Raw genomic sequence first — 19512 nt, forward strand, 5'->3', positions numbered from 1 at the left:
CACCCCCAGCCTGCTGCCCCAGCTTCCACAGCATTTACAGTGGACGAGACAAGGGGTGGGGTGGGTCTGGAGCGAGGATGCACTCGAAAGGGAAAGAGCAGCCCGTTTTCTTCTTCCCTTCTCCGGTGCCCTCACTTGGGGCCAGTGAGTGGAAAGTGTGCTTCGAGTGGCAGAAAGCCACTCATCTGGGAACTGGCGGCAAGGAAGTGACTGATTATGGCGACAGTCTCCCCAAGTCATGACTGCAGCAGGTTTGTCCCGTGCTGAGCCCGGTCCAGCCTTCTGCTGCCAGGAGATGCCTCCTTTTCCCTAGTCAGCCATCCGGAAGGACAGCTGGCTATGGCAGGAGCCTGACCTGGGAGAGAGGAGCATTAGGAGCTGCTGAGTCTGCCTTGGGGGACTGTGCTGTCTGTGATGCTCCAGGCAGGGTCTGCAGGGGAGGTGTACCCGACTAAGGGTATCCCTGCTAAATGCGGAGCTTCCTAGGCCAGCTGGGAGGACAGAGTTTTTATCTCCAGTTCACAGGCTGGCAGTGCAAGTCGGGAGACTTCCTCGGTCAAAACTGCCAAATGCTTTCTAAGCAGTTTGTTGTAAATTCCCAGCTCAGACTTGACTCCAAGGCACCCTCTCCTGCTTGTGCGCTGACCAGCACAGAGAACAAGATGGAGGTCCAGGCTGGGATTTTTCTTCTTTTCAACTGAGACGGGGAATTACTGTGTAGCTCAGGCTGGCCTCCAATCTGAGATTGTCCTGCCTCACCCTCACAGACATGTGCTGCCACCCCTAGCTAAGGCTGGAGTCCAAACCCTCAACAGTGGCTTGCTTTCCTGAGCCTTAAAGGGAGGTGGAGGCAGCTCCAGGAGAGACAAGTCAGCTGAGCAGAGGGTGCTAATGTGAGCGATAGCTGGGGGACAGTCCCCAGGAATGAATGTGCACTTTGGGGGCAGATAGATGCTATCATGCGTAGTCTGACCTTTGGGTGTGTACTTTGAGTGTGAGGAAAGTAACATGCCCATCAGCGGAGCCAATGCTCCAGGTGGCAGGCAACCAGATGACTGATGAGGGACAGAGGGTGGGCTGTCAGCATGGCACACGATCAACGCCTGCCTTTTGTCAGCACTTAGGCGTCTGTGTCCCCCGTGGGGCTGGGAGGAAAGCCATAGGGCTCTCCATGGCCAGTGCCCTGAATCTTCCCCTTTCCCAAGAGCTGGACCGAGGCACTATGTCCAAGAAGGCATCGTTCCTTCCCACGGCATCTCGTCTCCGTTGGCAGAGACCAGTGTGCAGGGGCTGAGCAGAGGCTAGCGTGGCCTGGAGCGTGGGCAGAGGAGCTCTGGAAGAGAGACCCTAACCGTAGGAGGGATTCAGGGGCTGTAGCTTGGGTCCAGCATGGAGTTACAGTGAAGACAGGAAACTCCTGACCAGGAGGCCCACAGGACAGGGCAGGAGGTGTATAGAGAATCCCCGAATGTCGGCATGGTGTGGAGCAAGACTTTGGTTGGTTTTCTTATTGACATTTTCATCTTACATCCATCTGTCAGTCTATCTATCTATCTGCCTATCTCTCATGTGTGTGTGTGTCTGTGTGTGTGTATACATGTCTGTAGAGGTCAGGACAACTTGCAGAAGTCAGTTTTCTCCTTCTAATATGTGGCTTCCCGGGATCAAACTCCAATCAACAGGCTGGCAGCAAGGGCCCCTCTGTCAGTATTTCCCGAAGAGGACATTTGCCACTATGTAGTTTATAAAGTGCTTCCACATGCACTCCCTGTCCCGAGAGCCACATTTCTGCTCCTTCAGGCCTAGCAACTCATCGGTATGTACATCTGCACACCTGTGTGCTCCTGCCTGTGTCCACGCACAAATGCCCACACCTGTGTGCTCCTGCCTGTGTGTCCATGCACAAATGCCCACACCTGTGTGCTCCTGCCTGTGTGTCCATGCCTGTGTGTCCACGCACAAATGCCCACACGTGTGTGCTCCTGCCTGTGTGTCCACGCACAAATGCCCACACCTGTGTGCTCCTGCCTGTGTGTCCACGCACAAACGCCCACACGTGTGTGCTCCTGCCTGTGTGTCCACGCACAAATGCCCACACGTGTGTGCTCCTGCCTGTGTGTCCATGCACAAATGCCCACACGTGTGTGCTCCTGCCTGTGTGTCCATGCCTGTGTGTCCACGCACAAATGCCCACACCTGTGTGCTCCTGCCTGTGTCCATGTTTAGGTGCACTAGCCGGGGCAACTGCTCTCCCCTCTCGGCTGCCCTGGTGAGCCAAGCAGCTTGGGGGCTCCGGGCGTGCAGAGCACGGAGAAGGGCCGGGCACCAGCAGGCAGGGTTCTGTGAGCTAAGGTTTGTTAGGGTCCCACCTATTGCACAGAAGAGGAAATCAAACCTTCATGGGGGCGGGCCAGCCTCCCTGCTTCTGTGTGGAGGCCTCTCTACTTGTGGTTCTCCAGCTGTGGGTCTCCTCAGCTACTGAAATTGCCTTGCTGGGGCCTCTGCTTCCCCTTTCCACACCTGCCCTGAACCTCCAGGGCCTTGAGAGCCACAGGCAGCAACCCTGAGGTGCTGGCCACGCTCTGTTCCACGGGGTGAGGCTATGACACTCTGCTTTTCGGGCTAGACTCCACAGTCTGAGCCTCAGGTTCAAAGTTCTCTGTGTGTGCACCACCCTCACCTTGTAGACATACCCCTGCCCCCTGCGGCATTTCAGTGACGTGCTCCGGGAGCAGCTCGACTCTGCCGGTTTTTGCCACAGAAGGATTACTTCAGGCGAGTTCCAAAGAGCAGGCTGACAAGGACTGACAAAGGACCTGGGCCAGTTCAAGGCTTGGCTCTGCCCTTGACTTTTACACAGGTGAGCACATCTCGATCTTCCTAGAGACTCAGTTTACCTGTCTGTAAGATGGACCCATAGGACGCGGCTTCCCTGGGTCTTGAGGAACTGACTCCAGCTTGTGGACCTTGCTGAGGTACCCTACTGAGATTCAGCCCAGAAGGAGCATCTGCAGCCAGGGTGGCCTGCTACCATGCCCAAACAGGTGCCCCAGAACCCGCACTGTGCGTGGTGCTAAGCGCGGGCGACTGAATCAGGGGACAGCTCCCCCCTCCCACCTCTGCGAGAACAGCCTCAGAAGGGCTGGCATGTACCGGCTAGGGCGGAGGGGCTGAGCTCTAGACTCCAGAGCGGTCCCTCCTCCGCACGGTGAGTCTGATGGTGGGCCTAGCGCGGGGTCACAAGCCTGGCACACTGCTGGGTGGCTCGGGCCACTTCAGGCTCCTTTGGTACAAGCCGCTCCCCATGTCCTCTCTGCTTTGCACCTCAGTGTGCCCCGATCTCTTTTGCTTACCCACTGGCCCCTGAGGGCTCTGGGGATTGATGGTGGCTGGCCTGGAGATACTCCCTTTCCAAAACCTCCTTTCTCATCTGACTAAGGTGGGGCCTGGGGCTGGAGAGTGTACCCCAACAACCTCAGGGAAGTGCTCTGTGAAGACAGAGTGAAGACACTAGTCCCTGCCGCAGCCCCTCTGTTCCCGCTGGGCCTGGAAACTCCAGGTCTGCTGAGCTGTGGTCAGGTGTCCCCACCCGTGAGAGCTCTGTGTGCTGACAGGCATTGTGTGAGGTGAGGCCCCGAGGCCCCTGGAACTTGACGCACTGCAGCCCTAGGCAGGGGTCCCTGCCCCGGAGCTTCCAAAGCAGATTCTGCCCACCTCAACTTGCCTTAGGTGGCCAAAGGGGGAGGGGGCTCAGGACAACGAGGTGGGTGGTGGGAAAACTGGGGCGGATGCTCTCTGCGCAGCACGAGGGTCTATCTGGCTCACGTGGCCACACTCTATCCACCAGCCGCCATGGACCAGAGTGGTGCTGGGGTCGCAGGCCCAAGCTGCTTCGTAACTGTGGTGCAGAGGGCAGTTCCTTCCCAACTCCTGAAAAGCAGATGAGCCCTTTATTGCTCTATTATAACATGGAGCCAGATGGTCTTTTGGGAGCTACCCTCCTCAATCCCCCCGCCGCCGCCCTCGTTCATTCAGAAGCAGGCCCCGGCACTAATGCCGCGGGCTGGGCACGCTTCCCGCGCGGCCGCTGCCACCACAGTGTGGGAACCGTGGTCTAGAGGAGTGCGGTGACACAGCCAGGGAGGCAGGCCGTCAGGCCTAGGCCAGGGGCTGTTGTCCCACCCTCGGCTCAGTCTCGAGACAAGATATGGAACCCTCCCCAGATGCCATCCTTGTCTCTCCCCAGCTATGCAGCCTGTTGCACCACGTTTAACACACACTTCTGCAAAGTGGGGGTAACGGTGGGTTCCCTCAGTTGGTTTAGGGGGTCAGAGGCAGGTAGCTGGCAGGTGTGGAGTATCAGGGCCCCATTGCCCTCCAAGAATGGTATTTGCATTCTGAAACAACCAACATCCAAATAAGAATGTTCTGTCATCTGACACAAGGCGTGAGGCTGAAACATCGGGGTAGCTGATGAAATCTTGTGTGCGGCCATCCCTCACCTGTGCCTACCTTGATGTAGACCAGAGGAGGGTCAGGGAGGCACCACCCACCCAGACTGGAGTAGTCCTGCAGCCTTTACAGGAAACAGCTGTCCTCACTCCCACTCCAAGGACTTTTTACTTTTTCACTCTCATGAGGTTGGCATGTAGACTTCCACTGGAGGACCAGCTGCTTTTTACCAAGTGGCATTGCCTCCAGAGGTCCAGCACCGTCATACCCATTGGACAGGTAAACAAACTAAGGCACAGAGGAGTTCAAGGCCAAACTGCCAGATGGTGGCTCAGGTCGGAGTGGAAGGACTGGGGTTGAGGCAGGGAGGGGAAGCCTTGGGCCTTGGCAGAAAGGACACAGGAGGTTCCTGAAGCTCTTCTCCTAGGGTCTGGGGTTGCCCCCAGTCCTGGTCTCCAGCATTAGAAGTTCCTGTTGCCCATCTCCAGCTAGAGGATGGAGCCCCTCAGATTTTCAGGGTCACAGGGACCGCCTGAGGAAACATGGGCCACCCTGCTTCCAGAGGGGAACATAATCCAGAGTGAGTAGCAGCTGTAAAGAAGCAAGAAGGCCTTTGGGCGATGACAGCTGATCACACCCAAACATAGGCAGAAGACCAAGGGCCTGTCAGGGATTGGGGGCCTGGGCAATGCCTGGGATGGCCTCCATAGCAGAGCAATTCCCCAGAATACTGTAGAATGGGGACTCTAGGGCCCTGATGGGAGGTCCCTTCTGCCACCTTGGCTAACAGAATATTGACACGCACGCCACCTCCACCACCCTGCTGGTAACATGTGAGATGGGCAGGACCCAAACTCAGTCAGACTGTGTCTCTGGGAGACTCTGCCATCTAGGGAGATACAGATAGGACTCAGCCATAACCCAGTGAATACTTCATCCTGACCCATTAATATACCTCTCTTTCTTTCCTCCATTTTGTTTGTTTGTTTGTATTTTTTTTTCAAGACAGAATTTCTCTATGTAGCCCAGTTGTCCTGGAACTTGCTCTGTAGACCAGGCTGGCCTCCAAATGCAGACATTCCCTGCCTCTGCCTCCTGAGGACTGGGGTTAAAGGTGTATGCCACCTGGCTCCTAGTCCCTCTCTTGATGTCCAACTCCAACTCCCTCTTGGGACCTGAGGTGCTCCGAGGCTCCTAGCTCATGTTCTCATTGGGCAGCCAGGACCAGCTCTGAGAGACAGGGCTTCTGGGCCAGTGTGAGGCTCTCCATAACCAGCATAGAGGACCCACACCCGAGGCCCTCTGTCCAGCACCCCCGACAGCACTGGGTGAGTGGGGTCTCCTGGGCCCTGGAGCACAGATGCAGACGACGGTAGAGGGAGCTTTGCCAGCTCCTCCAGCTTCTGGCACAGGAGGATGCAGGGCAGACTGGCCATCTCCCACAGAGCAGTACCCACTTACTTGCTTTGATAAGTGGCCCCTAGGTGCCAGGTTCTGGAGCTTGGTCTCAGAGTGTGGAGTGGACAGATGAAGGGACTGGGCAAAAGAGGGGCCTTGAGCTGCTGCTCAGATCTGGAGGGCCTCCTCCCTTAGCCTCCTAGCCCGCTCCCAGGACTGAGACTCCACCTGGAAATGCCCAAGTTGGTCCCAGAGTTCCCTGATCTTTCCACAGGTGTCCTGAGCAGACGTTGGCTTCTCCACCCTAAAGTCATCTCCTCAGGAGAGCAAGCAGCCCTGCCAGCCCCGCTTCCTGCTTCTCTGCAGGCGATGGGGAGAAGGGAGACAGACATTTCTGTATTGCGCGGAACCCCGTATGTCTACCTGAGGCCACACGGTGGGGCCGAAGAGTGCCAAGGCAGCACCTAGGGCTGGTTCTGTCTTCTTTCCAGGGTGCAGCCAACATACATACACACACAGAGAGAGAGAGAGAGAGAGAGAGAGGACAGACAGACAGAAAGGCAGAGAGGAGAGAGATAGAGACAGAGAGAACATGAATGAATGAATGATTTGGGCGGGAGGCCCGCTCCGGGTGGGTTCCCACACCCTACTCCTGCCTTAGACATTCATCCCCCACAAAAGGCGCGTGCGCGGCAACAAACTCGTTCGCCATGGGGCCGCCTGGGCTTTGTGAGCCAAGATCCTGGCCCCAGAGGCCATCTGGGAGCAGTCCTCAGGGCAGGCAGGGCGGGGGCTCCCCCACTAGGTGGCCTTTGAGGCCCCGGCCAGCGGCAACAGCTCCCTGGCAACCCGGTGGATGTCAGCACATCTGGCCTTGAGTGCCCTGGAGTTCTCACAGCTCTTGTGTCACACTAAAAGTGTGAGGAGGGTACTCTAAAGGAGGCTTGCCTCCTGCCCTACCCATGAGTCTAAAAGGGCTGTGAGCACAGGGTTCAAAGCCATGAGCTGCCACTATAGAGGTTGAACTGCCTGGGCCTCAGTTTTCTCATCTGTGGAATGGGGCTGATGGTGGGCCCAGCCCAGCTGTGTTCTCAGCCTGGTAGACAGAGGAGACTTTGGAGTGGCCTTGGAATCAGGGCTGCTGGAGAGCTATTTTCCTGAGCCTGGCACTGCCAGGATCTTCGTTTGGTTTCCCAGTGGTTGACACATACTTGTGCTCTAGGCTGGGATGTAGTTGGTGAGTCAGGGAGAGTCCAGAGTGACAGGCGACAGCCACATGTGATCCTCTCCAGGCCCCAACTCTGAGCGAGGTGGGGGTCGTTCTGCTCAGCTTGTGTGCTGTCTGTGTTAACAAAGTGTACCTCTCCCTGCCGAGCCTCTGGCTATGGGCCTGCCTAGGGTGGAGAGAAGAGAGAGCTAGGACTCAGGTGGGTGCAAGGCCTCTGTTGCCCCTGGCAGCTCTGCCTGAGCAGTGAGCGTTTCCAAGCCTGGGCAGCTGGGTGGGGGCGGGGGGGTACAGTGCTCAGGGGTCTTCCCTCTTAAGAACATTTCCTGGCCAAAGGGCTTCTGGGGCCAGAGCCTGGTGGACAGACCCTCATGGGGGTGTCCCTGCCCCCAACCTTCCTGGGGAGGGTCCTTGAGAGGCTGTCCTGCTGGCTAGAGATAATCCCAGCTTTTGAGAGGCTGTGAGAGGCTGGCCCGGGGACTTTCCCACAGCCCCACATAAAGGGCTGGGCGCCAGCTGCTCTCCCACAAAAGACGCCCGGCCATTCAGGGCCTCCAGGCAGGGGGGGTGGGCGAAGCGGCTACCACAGCCTACCTGGCCACCCTCACGCCAGACCAAGTGCACGGGGAGGCTCCTCCCTGTTGACCGGTGGGAGTCCAGCATGTCCCCAGAGCTGGGGACCTCACCACAGCTTTATAGATCTACACAGGTCGCCACCCCTCCCTTTTGCCCAAGACTGGCACCGTTCCTGGGCTCCATCACTCATCCCCAAAAGGACTCCCAGGAAGGCCCTGCACACTCTTGCCGTTCTGCCTGGCACAGTGCCTCCGCTCTTCCCCTGCCATCACTGGGCTGCCCTGTCTCTCTCCTCCTGCCACACGTGCTGCCTAGAGCCACACGGGCTGGCACGCTTCCTGCTCCCTGGCTTGCCCACACTGTTCTCACCCCAGCATTCACTTCCTCCCTCTCAGCAACCCAAGCTGCCACTCAGGGTGAGGGACAGGCGCATGGTGCTCCTGTCTGGACAAGGCCTTCTCTGCACACCTCAGGCGCCTTGTCTGGTAGGAGGAGCATAAACACCCCATCTCTGGGCAAGGGGAAGAGACTCTCAACTTTACCTGCTCAGAAATACCACGCTGGGGATAGCGGTGCACTTGTAATCTCAGCATTCAGGAGGCAGGAATATCGGGAGTTTAACGTTATCCTCGGCAACAGTGAGTCCAAAGCCAGCTTGGCCCACGTGACCAAAAACCAAAAGCAAAAACCAGACAAAAAAGAAAGGGAGCAATTCCCCAAGTCACAGAGATGCTGAGGGGAGGAGAGAGGGCCCCCCTTCCTCTAGGAGCTAGCTACCTGACCGACACTAGGGCGACTTTTTGCCGTAAGGACTAGCCGGGCATAGGGATGTGTGGTTTCCTGAAGAAAGTGACACTGGAGTGTTGAGCATGTGGTGGAGGAGGCTAGGGACCTCTGGGAATGATGGTTTTGACATTTCTAGGGCTATTCTTGAAGTCATTAAAAAACTGATTAATCAGCCAGGTGTGGTGGCACATACCTATAATCTCAGTAGAGGCAGGCGGATCTCTGTGAGTTTGAGGCCAGCCTGGTCTACAAAGTGAGTCCAGGACAGCCAAGGCTACACAGAGGAACCCTGTCTCAAAAAACCAAAAAAAAAAAAAAAAAAAAAAAAACACAAAAATATTAAGTGTGTATGTCCATGTCCTCAGACAAGTTGTATGGCCAGATGGACAACAAGAGGGCACTTGTCCTTTGACTTTCCAATAGGAAGCTGGGGCCAGGGCAGGAGCTGCTGGTGACACTGATCTCTGATATCCTACTGCACTGTGCAAGGCAGTCACAACTTTCTCGGGGGCGTGGAAGGTAAGATCCGAGGGCAAGAAGCCCAGTAGCGGGACCTCCGTGCAGCCCAGGACCTTGTCTCTGCTGATCTCCACCCCTCACTGCTGATGGAGGATGGCCCGGCCCCTCTGTGGGAAGGTTCATGGTCTGTTGTCCAATCCCAGATCCCCATTGGCTCCTGGGCGTGGGAAAGCACGAGAGCCCACACCAACCCCTCACCCCCCTGCCGAAAAGGCACAGTGGCCTCCCGTTCTGGGTGTTTGCGGAGTCTCAGGCTCCAGGAGTGAAGCGTGAGCCTGGTGCTTGCAGTGCGGGTCTATCAGGGACCTGGAGGCAGCCTGGGATCTCCTGATGGAGATTTGTGGGGTGGGGCGGGCAGTAGCCCTGCCATAGCCGCAGACAGAGAGGCTGCATCCCTGGACGCCTCAGCCTGGTGGGGGCAGTGGCTGGCTGTGGCCCCCGCCTTGGTTCACCCGCCTCTGGCCCCCTCCTCTTACATAGAAGAGGGGATTGGGAAAGGAAAGGTCAGAGCCACCCTGGCTTTCTTTCTGCACCAAGTGCTAACCCCGGTGACAGGAGATCCCTGCTGTCACCCAAGTGCAGTGTGCTGGAGCAGCCCCTGTCCACAGGGGACAGGATGGAGACCTGGTGGCTGTGGCACCAGGCCCTTGGAATCAGAGGTGAAGGCCAAGGTTGCTGCCGTGGCTCTTTCTGTGGCTGGACTCTGTGTTCTGCTGTCCAGACTGGCTCCAGCGCAGGCCTGCACCGTGGTCAGGTGAGGGATAGCTGCCCTGACAGTGGCCCTGAACCACCACCGTCTTCATATTGGAGAAAGGGTGCTGGGGCACTGGATTTCTGTGTGCAAAGGCTGTACCCTGTCTGGCTTGTCCGTGGGGGCGGGTGAGGCCAGCATTTCATGGGAGATGGATGTGTGAGGAGCAGCTTCATGACCTTCCCAGCCAGACCAGAGCTGGGTCCTGCTCCTTCCAGGCTATCTCGGGCCCCATGTTTTATTCAGGAACAAGGCTGGGGGGCGGATGCCGTACGTCATGCCATGCACCGAGTGTTACAGCAGTGTGGGGCTGCATCTGGGCCTCCCTCGGGTAATGGCAGGTGTGTGTATGTGTGCACAGCACACACTTCAGAGCAGGCACAGCTGGGCACTGGTCAGCAGTCTTCAGAGTCAGTGTCAGTGTGTCATCTGTGCCGAGGCTGACATCAACCCTGAGGTCCCGGGTACCCTTAGGCCAGAGGCCTTGGTACCACCCAGGCTGGGCCTGTGCTGAGGGCTGGGCTCTTGTCCTGCTGGCTTCGTCATTGATTCTGTGGTTAAAGCACAGTCCACTTCTTTGGGTCCAAATGATTGGAAAGTCCCTTGGGGATGCTTTCGGCCATGCTTGCTCCTCCCCCTGTGAGCTGAGGAGTCAGCTCCTCAGCTCTCCAGTAGCCATGGTGGGTATTCACTGCTTGTGCTGTCATCCTCATCGCCCCAGGGGTAAAGCACATCCCCCTCATCTCAGGGGGGAACACCACCTGTCCATGGAGCCACATGACATTTGGAAGTCAAGTGGAGGTGGCAGGGGGCTCTCTGCTTTAGTCAGAGCTGCTCTTTGACTCCTTGCCTCCTTTTCTTTATTCCTTGGTAGGTGCTAATTCCTCTCAATTCCCTGACCCTGTCCAGAATCTGTGATCATGAAGACCAGTATCTGAGAGGGGAGCCCTGCGCTTTCCCTTCTCCCCATGGTGGGAGAAATGTGGCATCCTTCTTTTCCTTCCTTCCTTCCTTCCTTCCTTCCTTCCTTCCTTTCCTTCCTTCCTTCCTTCCTTCCTTCCTTCCTTCCTTCCTTCCTTTCCTCCCTCCCTCCCTCCCTCCCTCCCTCCCTCCCTCCCTCCCTCCCTCCCTCCCTCCCTCCCTCCCTCCCTCCCTCCCTCCCTCCCTTCCTCCCTCCCTTCCTTCTTTTCTTCCTTCCTTCCCTTTTCTGTTTCCAAGAAAGGGTTTCTCTGTGTAGCCCTGACTGTCCTTGAACTTGCTCTGTAAACCAGACTGGCCTTGAGTTCAGAGGTCTGCTAGCCTTTGCCTCCCAAGTGCTGGCATTAAAAGCCTGTATTACCATCGCTCTGGTAGGGATATGGCATTCTTAGGTAAACACAGCCGCTCCAGTGCCAAACCTCTCCTGCTGTGAGGCGGAAAGGTGAAGGGAGTAGCCAGGCTTGGGTTTTGCTGCCCTCTAGTGGTTTCTGCATCCACCTATTTATAGCCCAAAGGAAAGACACCCCTCCACCCCCCATACCCCGCCTTCCCACCCCCCCACCCTCTACCCCCGGCCCCCAGAAGGGTTTCCCACACAAGGGCTGAGCTCCAGGTTCCCAAGCGGACATCGGGTGCTTTCAGCAGCTACCAGCGGTCACACTTCAGCACTAGGCTGAGGAGGGAGGAAATGGTTCTTTCCCAGGTTCTGGGAAAGTTGACTGGGGTAGATGGAAATTCAAAGAAGTCAGTCACCTATCTGGGGAATTCCCTGGCCTTGTGGAGACCCCACAGCACCCAGCATGACCTGGCAGAGGTTCACGGAAGCCTTTGTGTCTTCACATAGAGAGAGACCTTGAACAGTCCCTGGCTACCTTGTGTGTCCTTGAGCCTTCTGTATCCATGTGGTTTGAGCTGCTCCCCTGGGTACCCCCACTTCCCCTACACATTTTGGCACTCCACCTATTAGCATGTGTGTCTTCAGGGAGAGGTCTGAGAACCTCCTGCGGCCCAGATGCAGCACACAGTAGGTGCTTCACAAATGGGTTATAAACAGAGCAGGACTGTTGGTACCTGAGAAGCCCAGGACTGAGGTGAGGCCCAGTTGGCTCAGGAACCTTTTATTTTTCTCACATAGAACAGTAACTGGGATAGGGGACCTGCCTGACCTTGTTGGGGCTTCTGTCTTGGGGTGAGGCTTTTCTAGCTATGCAGATGGCTAGAGAAACAATCTCTATCCAACTTAGCAGCAGGTTGGAAGTTGGATGGCTGGTTCATAGTCCCTAGAACCTGTCTGCCACTCGTGTGTGTGTGTGTGTGTGTGTGTGTGTGTGTGTGTGTGTTGGGGGCAGGGATTGACAGCACTTCTTGTTTGGGCACAGTCTGAGGAGCAGTATCTGAGGTCGTTGGGGTGACACAGGATTGAGGCCTGGAGTCCATCACTGGTCTCTGAGGGACAGCCAAGCCCACATCTGCTTGGCGCCCAGGGTTCTCAGCTGAAGTCCACCCTGCACGGGTGCTCAGAGGCTGCTGCCTGGGGCTGCTGTCCATCCTCACAGGGCTTATTCTCTCAGGGCACTGGCCGGCTGGGCGAGCAGCTGTCACATACCATAGCTTCCAGTCAGGAATTCCAAGATCCCAAGGTGTGTCCTGGTCCATGACGTCAGTCCACAGGGGATGTGTTCAGCAGGGCCTACCCTGACGACTCTGGAGGGCAGAGCCCACTATGGAGAGAGGGTGCTGAGAGGCCCTGGGAGCTGCCCTCAGCTGGACCGAAGCCGGGGAGACCTAGGCCACCTCTAGCCCAGCTGACTGAGCCACAGGACTCTCCTGGCACACTGGCCGCATGCCTTCTGTCTCTGCACTGCCCTGGTGCCATGACTTCTACCGGCGTGGTGATCCTAGATTTTGCTGCTCCCAGGCCATGGAGGTCTGGACAGTATGCCCCCATGAGGATGGACTGAGTCCAGAGTTAGCTGACACGTTACTGAAGCCTCTGGGCTGCCCATGGATGCTGAGTGTCTGGGAGGGTGGGAGCGTGAATGAGTGAGGGCCTGATGAAGTGAATTCACTCGTGAGAAAATGATTGTGTGAATAACTTGAATGAGTTATTGTTGTGGGAGGGGATGCTTTCCTTCAGACACAGGAAAGCCCCCTACTAGGGCCTTGCTATACGTCAATATTTTTACATATTCAGTATTTTCTCTTTAAAATTATGTTCCATGATCCTGTTTATGTAAGAAAGAAAACCTCTTGTGGTGGAAAATAAGCTCTTATTTTGACTTTGAGAAGAACCCTCAGCCTAGCAGGCAGCAGGAAGTGCAGCTGTTGGAGCTTTCGCTCTTGCCCTCCCCTGGCTTCCCTTTTGTGCCTGAGGAAACTGCCTGTGAGCTAAGCTGAGCCAGGGGCCAAGGCCCACGTCTTCTTTCCTCTTTTCTTTTCCTCTTTTCGTCTTTGCTGGTAAGTTGTGAGACAGTCTGGACAGCTGTCGGGCGCCCTTGTGAAGGTGGTCTTGCCAGTGTTGACTGGGTCACGTAAAGACAGATCTGCCACATCAGGGTCCTTCCTGGTTTATTTTTCTTTTAAATATGGTGCTAGAAAGATGGCTTAGCTGTTAGGAATGCCTACTGCTCCTGCAGGAGATCTGGGAAGCCCACAACTCCCTGCAGCTCCAGCTCCAGAAGCTCTGAGGCCACAACCCTCAGGTGTGCATATCTGCACATAGACACATGCACAGGTACATGATTAAAAAGAATAAGTTTTTAAGAAATGTAGGGATTTTACTTATTTTGAGATAGAGTCTTACTATATAGCCCAGCCTGGCCTGAGATTCTTTTTCCTCCTGGCTCAGACGCCTGAAGGATGGGACCATAGTAGTGTTTTTTGCTTGTTTGTTTTTGTTGTTGTTTCCCCCCTGATGTAGGGTTTCTCTGTGTAGCCTTGGCTGTCCTGGACTCCCTTTGTAGAGCAGGCTATCCTTGAGCTCACAGAGATCCACCTGCCTCTGCCACTCTGAGCATTCATAAGTTTTGACACACTAGTGCAAAGCACATTTCCCATTATTTTAAAAAAAATATTTTTGTTTGTTTTTGTTTTTGAGACAGGGTTTCTCTGTGTAGCCTTGGCTGTCCTGGACTAGATCTACCTGCCTCTGCTTCCCAGAGTGCTGGGATTACGGGCGTGTGCCACCAGGCCTGGGGACTTTATTATTTTTGAAAAATAACAGATACTTGGTTGTTTCCGCTTTCCAGTTATTGGGAATCACAGGGATATGAATGTCCATGTACCTGTCCTGGAGATGGCCTCTGGGTGTAAAGGCTAGACAGGAATCCCCAAGCCTAGGGCGAAAGGGTGGTGAGGAGGAAGAAGCCTGCCTACCTGTGGAAGCAGGCTATGCGGCAGCTGGCCCTAATTGCTGACTGGGCCCTGGCCGGGAAAAGCATGGCCTCTTGGGTCTTCCTGGTGGTTCAGGATTCACAGGGCTATGAGTGTTCATCCATTGCTTGCAAATTCTTTTCTGGTAAAAGGGACAATGTCTGGCAGAGACGTTCAAGTCACACAGAAGTGAAAGCAGAAATGATGGGCTGTGATGCTCTCCATGAGCTCCCTGGGGAACAGTTTTGGGGGCACTGATGAGAAGATTCACACTCACTCTTCAGGTGTCAACCATGGCGCTCCCCATCCTTGTGTGTGCGGGGAGGGGTGTGGGGGTGGGTGTACATGTTCACAGAATCAAACTTAGTTCTTTACTGGTATTAACTGAGCTGTCTCCCTAGCTCCTGGGAACAGGGCTTCGGAATTCATACTCTGAGCCCAATGTCCAGACTGTTTGGAGATGGGAATTTTTTCAATTTCTACCCTACTTTTTGAGACAAGGTTTCTCATTGAATCTGAAGGCTGCTGTTCTAGCAGGAACGTCTGGCTGTTGACCCCCCTGGATCTGATCTCTGACCCTTCAGTACTGGAATTACAGACGCGTGCCACCATGCCCAGCGAGAACTAGTGAGCCAAACTCAGATCCAGCCGGTTCTCCACTCTCTGTCTCTCCGGCCCTGCTTCTGGTACCTGTAAATGTTCGTGCACATACCTGTGTTTAGCTTGGTTATGTGCCTGGGAATTGACATGCTGGTCACATGAATGGCGTGAGTCTAACTGTAAGATTTCACCACACCGTTGTCCAAAGTGGCTGCACCATCTCCCACCTCACCAAGAGTCCCTGTGAGTTCTCATTGCCCCACATCCTCAGGGCGCTGGGTTGGGTCAGGGTCTTCTGACGGTGGGAAGGCCCCTGTGGTGGTCTTAACCTGAATTTTCCTAATCTCTAACTGCGCGGAGTCTCTTGTATTCTTCAGTAAAGTTGGATTTTAAAAAAGATTTATTTATGTACATGTGTGTTCCATTTGTGTGTATGCCTGTATGGCAGAAGAGGGCATTGGATCCCATTGTAAATGGTTATGAGTCACCACATGGTTGCAAAGAATTGAACTCAGGACCTCTGAAGAGCAACCAGTGCTCTTAACCACGGAGCCACCTCTCCTGCCTGGATCTTTTTTTTTTATGTTAAGAACAATGAGACTGAGCCAGGTGGTGGCGCACGCCTTTAGTCCCAGCACTCGGGAGGCAAAGGCAGGAATGTCTGAGGCCAGCCTGGTTTATAGACCTATTTCCAGGTCAGCAAAGAAAGGACGGAAGAAGAGAAGACGACAGACAGAAAAGCAGACATACAAGGTTGTTGGGACTGGAGAGATGGCTAAAGCTCTAAGGGAACTGGCTGCTATTACAGAGGACTGGAGTCTGGGCCCCAGCACCACATAATGGCTCACAACCATCTGTGATTGTACCAGGGAAACTGATGCCCTTTTCTGGACTCTGTGGGCATCAAGCACTTGTGTGGTGCACATACGTACATGCAGGCAAAACACCCACATATATAAAATAAAAATAAACAAAATCTTATCCCCCCCAAAAAGGAAAAACTAGGTTGTTTGTTGTTACAGTTTAGAGTCTAAATGCTAACTGAAGGCACAGCTTGGAACCATACTGGGGAGAGGTGAACCTGGGGGAGCCTCGTGGGAGGAAGTTAGTCCAGGAGACACACTGTCCCTTTCTCTTCTCATGTTTCAAACCTCCTTCATCATGAATTCAGCCTTGATGCTCAGTCTCAGGAGAGCTTCAAAGCCATAGGGACCTTGGTACTAGACAGAGTTTCTTTTTTAAAAGTTGATTATCTCAGGGTTGGGAATTTAGCTCAGTGGTAGAGCGCTTACCTAGCAAGTACAAGGCCCTGGGTTCGGTCCTCAGCTCTGGAAAAAAAAAAAAAAAGTTGATTATCTCTGTCATTTTGTTACCATCATAGAAAACTGAATAGCATGTTGGTCTTCCCATTACATGATATGAATTTAAAGCATGTTTTGGCCATGAAATTTGTGTACTGTGTGGGTTTTTCTTGATATGTGTCTTGCCTCTCATTTCCTCAATAACCCGCTCTCAAGTGCAGATATCCTCTGTCCTCGCAAAGCTTCTCTCGTTCCTGCACTGCTTGTTTTCTACCGACTCAGAGCGTTTGCCCGCTCAAGGTCACATCTTCTGCGTTTCCTCTGGGTTTGCAGGATGGGCTTTCACAGTCAGAACTATGGCACACCCAGCCCAGAGTCCACTACAGCAGCTGCAGGTGTAGAACACGCCATTGGTGCCTTTGCTTTCATGACCGTTTTACTGCTTTTATTTTGACAGGAAGTCTCACTGTGGAGCTCAGGCTGGCCTGAAACCTTTTATAGGCTCCTCCCCACAATGCTGGGATTATAAACTCAGTTTGCTAATACTTTAAAGATTTATCTTATCATTTACTTATGTGTGTGGGTGTGTGCACATGAGTGAATGGGCCCGTGGGAGCCGGAAGAGGGCATCAGGTTCCGTGGAGCTGAAGTTAACCGGTGGTGAGCGCACCCAGTATGGGCGCTGGGAACCAAACTCGGGTCTGCTGCAAGAGCACACGTGCTCTTTTTTTTTTTTAAGATTTATTTATTTATTATGTATATAATGTCCTGCTTGCATGTACACCTGCATGCTGGAAGAGGGCACCAGACCTCATTCTAGATGGTTGTGAACCACCATGTGGTTGCTGGGAACTGAACTCAGAACCTCTGGAAGAGCAGCCAGTGCTCTTAACCGCTGAGCCATCTCTCCAGCCCCAACACGTGCTCTTAAGTGCTGTGCACATTCCCATCTTAGAAGGCTGCCTCCGCAGATAGCCAGCTCTCTGGATAAAGCACAGTTTCCCGTCACTGCACACTGGCCTTTATCGTGACAGGAAGCATGAGGTCTAATATCCTGCATCCAGTCACATTTTTCTGCTCTGTGGATGACTAGTAATTTCCAGACAAATGCTAGACAACATTTGACTACTGCAGGGCATCATGAGCTGCTCAGCTCTTCCCTGTCCCAGGCCTCTGTGCAGAGATCACAATACCCCACCAATACTAACCTGTGACTCTTTGCTTGTGACTCTTCTCTTGAAGGGCATGCCTTGCTCAAGGTTTAAAAACAGTTGATTCAGGCTTCCTCAGTTTCGAAGTAACCACTTCTCTTTTACTCCTTTCTTTTGCTTTGGGAGACAGGGTCTCTTTGTGAGTGAGTGTGTGTGTGTGTGTGTGTGTGTGTGTGTTTGGCTTGGGGGTTCTCTATGCAGCTCAAGCGTCCTCCCGTCTGCACCAAGAGCACCGGGTCAGGTGTGTGCCAACATACCAGATTCTGCCAGTTCTCTTTGGATGAACACGTGGATTGTTTCTGGTGTCCCCACCATTCCCAGGGCAGCCATGTGCATCGCTGCACACACTCCCTGTTCTTGGCTCTCTCCTTCCGGATCAAACGGAGTGGACTTAAACAGCCTCCTTACCTGCTTACAAGCAATTTTCCAGACAGGTCTCCCCACTGGGCAGCTCAACACAGTAGGGCTGTCCACTGAGCTCATGATCTACAGCCCTCTTAGCCTTCATGGGGTGGCCAGTGTTGGCCTTCAGGATGCTCCTTCCAGGGGGTGCTCTGCCGCTCCTTCCCAAGGCGAGCACCCTTGCCTCTCTCCACCTGTCTTCACAGATGCCCCTTTTCCCCTCTGTAGAGGGCAGGTGCTGCCTGTGCTTGCCTAGTTTGGAGCCCAGGGTCTCCTGAGTTCCCAGAAACTTCCTTGGATCAATGACATGGGGCTCTTTCCTGGGTCCAATTCCCTCCCAAAGGTCAGGGGTTCCAATGATCCAGGAAACGGAAGAACTGTTCCCACTGGTCCCTCTTCTGTGGCTGTGTCCTTGATCTGTCCCAGGAATAGTATTGGGCCAAAGCTCGGCTCTGCCACTGTGACCTGGGCCAGGGAGCCACTGTGTGTGGTGAGAGACTGAAGGACTCAGGCTTCTTGTGAAGGCTGGGAGGATGCAGACAGGCTGGCTGGGGCATCCTTGCTACTACAGCCGAGGAGCTCTACGGAGGAATAGACAGGCGAGAGAGGCCAGTGGAGTCTCTGGGATAGTAACCGGACAGGATGCAGGGAGTCAAGGGGGCTGTGAGGATGGAGCTGGACCCAAAGAGGCGCTGGAGGAGTGGACACAGACTGGATGGGCAAGGAGCCAGCGCTGCAAAGGTGGAGGACAGGGGAGAGTGCGGAGCTCTTGTGCCCCTCTGACCTGCCTGAACACCAGTGTGGAGAGAGGGTGTATTTATGGGCCCAAGAAGGGGCAGCGTGGCTGGAAGGAGTGGACTTCAAGGACTTCCACGGAGGTGCTTCCTGGAATCTGGGCCAGCAGGAAAGTGGCCACAAAGGCCAGATGTGGACAGTTGGCTTTGGCCCTGGTTCCTGATTCCAGGGGGTCCCAGAGGGAAGTGGCCAAAGCTAAGCAGGAGCAGGGGAGATGAGAGGGCTACTGTAAATACCAGGCTGAGCTATGGCAACGTGTCTGGGGTAGCAGCCTAGACCTTGGGGCCAAAGAGTCTGAGTAGAGACGAAAAGAGCGGTTGTCACGTGCTTCTGCCTCGGCGTCTGCATCCTGGAAAGCCCCAGGCGGCTATGTCAGCATCTTCCTGACTGACCGGCAGACCATAGGTCTCTGTTCTCTTTGTGGCTGCTGGCCTCTCTGTCCAGTCCACCCCTCCCCCCACAGCTGGTGTGGCAGTCGCCACCCAGATCTCAACCAGCCCAGAGCTGCTCCGTCTCTGGTGGTTAGCTTCCTTCCTTCTTGCCTCTCAGCAGCTCCCTCCAGGACAGCCTTAGAGTCTGTTCCTCAGAGCTGCTCTGTCCTCTGTCCACACAATACACAGCTCTCTCTGCACAGAGTGTGTCTATGGCCGTGGCTGTGCTAATGGTACCTGGCACGCCTCACCAACAGTGGACCTGATGGTTCAACTTACGCCCTTAACAGAGAATGCCCTTCCGATATGTCCTCTTCATCCTTCAGAAGTCCATCTGTCATGGACACCCGCAGGAGTCTTGAGCTCTGGGCCACGGAAGTCTGGCTTTTGGAATGGTTTCCCTCACTGGGGAAGCTTGGGGCTGGGCTTCATGGTGGACGAGTGAGGACACTGGTGACTCAGGGGACTCGGGACCTCACCTGCCTCTTCTAGGACTGAGACCAAACTGTTCCCACAGCTTCACTTCCCACCCTCCACACAGCAGAAAGAAGAACTAGCATGGGGAAATCCCAGATGCTGGAGCCTGTTCCAGGAGGGCCACAGCAGGGACGGCAGCCCCTGCAGAGGTCAGTCCTCAAGAGGACGGCTGGGTGGCAGGGAGAGGATTTAGGGAGAACCCGTGGCTTGGGTGTTCCACCTCTGTGGAGAGCTTTGT

At 54.7% G+C, this 19512-nt stretch overlaps 1 long non-coding RNA gene across 1 annotated transcript; it reads left to right on the forward strand.

Moving 5' to 3' along the window:
- The first annotated feature begins 2203 nt into the window (after window positions 1-2203).
- LOC132652926 (uncharacterized) lies at window positions 2204-15056 on the forward strand. The gene is made up of 2 exons (XR_009590404.1): window positions 2204-9710; window positions 14579-15056. It is a non-coding gene; the product is annotated as an uncharacterized LOC132652926 (long non-coding RNA).
- The last annotated feature ends 4456 nt before the right edge of the window (window positions 15057-19512 follow it).

The sequence above is a fragment of the Meriones unguiculatus genome, chromosome 3, assembly GCF_030254825.1.
Source record: "Meriones unguiculatus strain TT.TT164.6M chromosome 3, Bangor_MerUng_6.1, whole genome shotgun sequence".
Classification (NCBI taxonomy): domain Eukaryota; kingdom Metazoa; phylum Chordata; class Mammalia; order Rodentia; family Muridae; genus Meriones; species Meriones unguiculatus.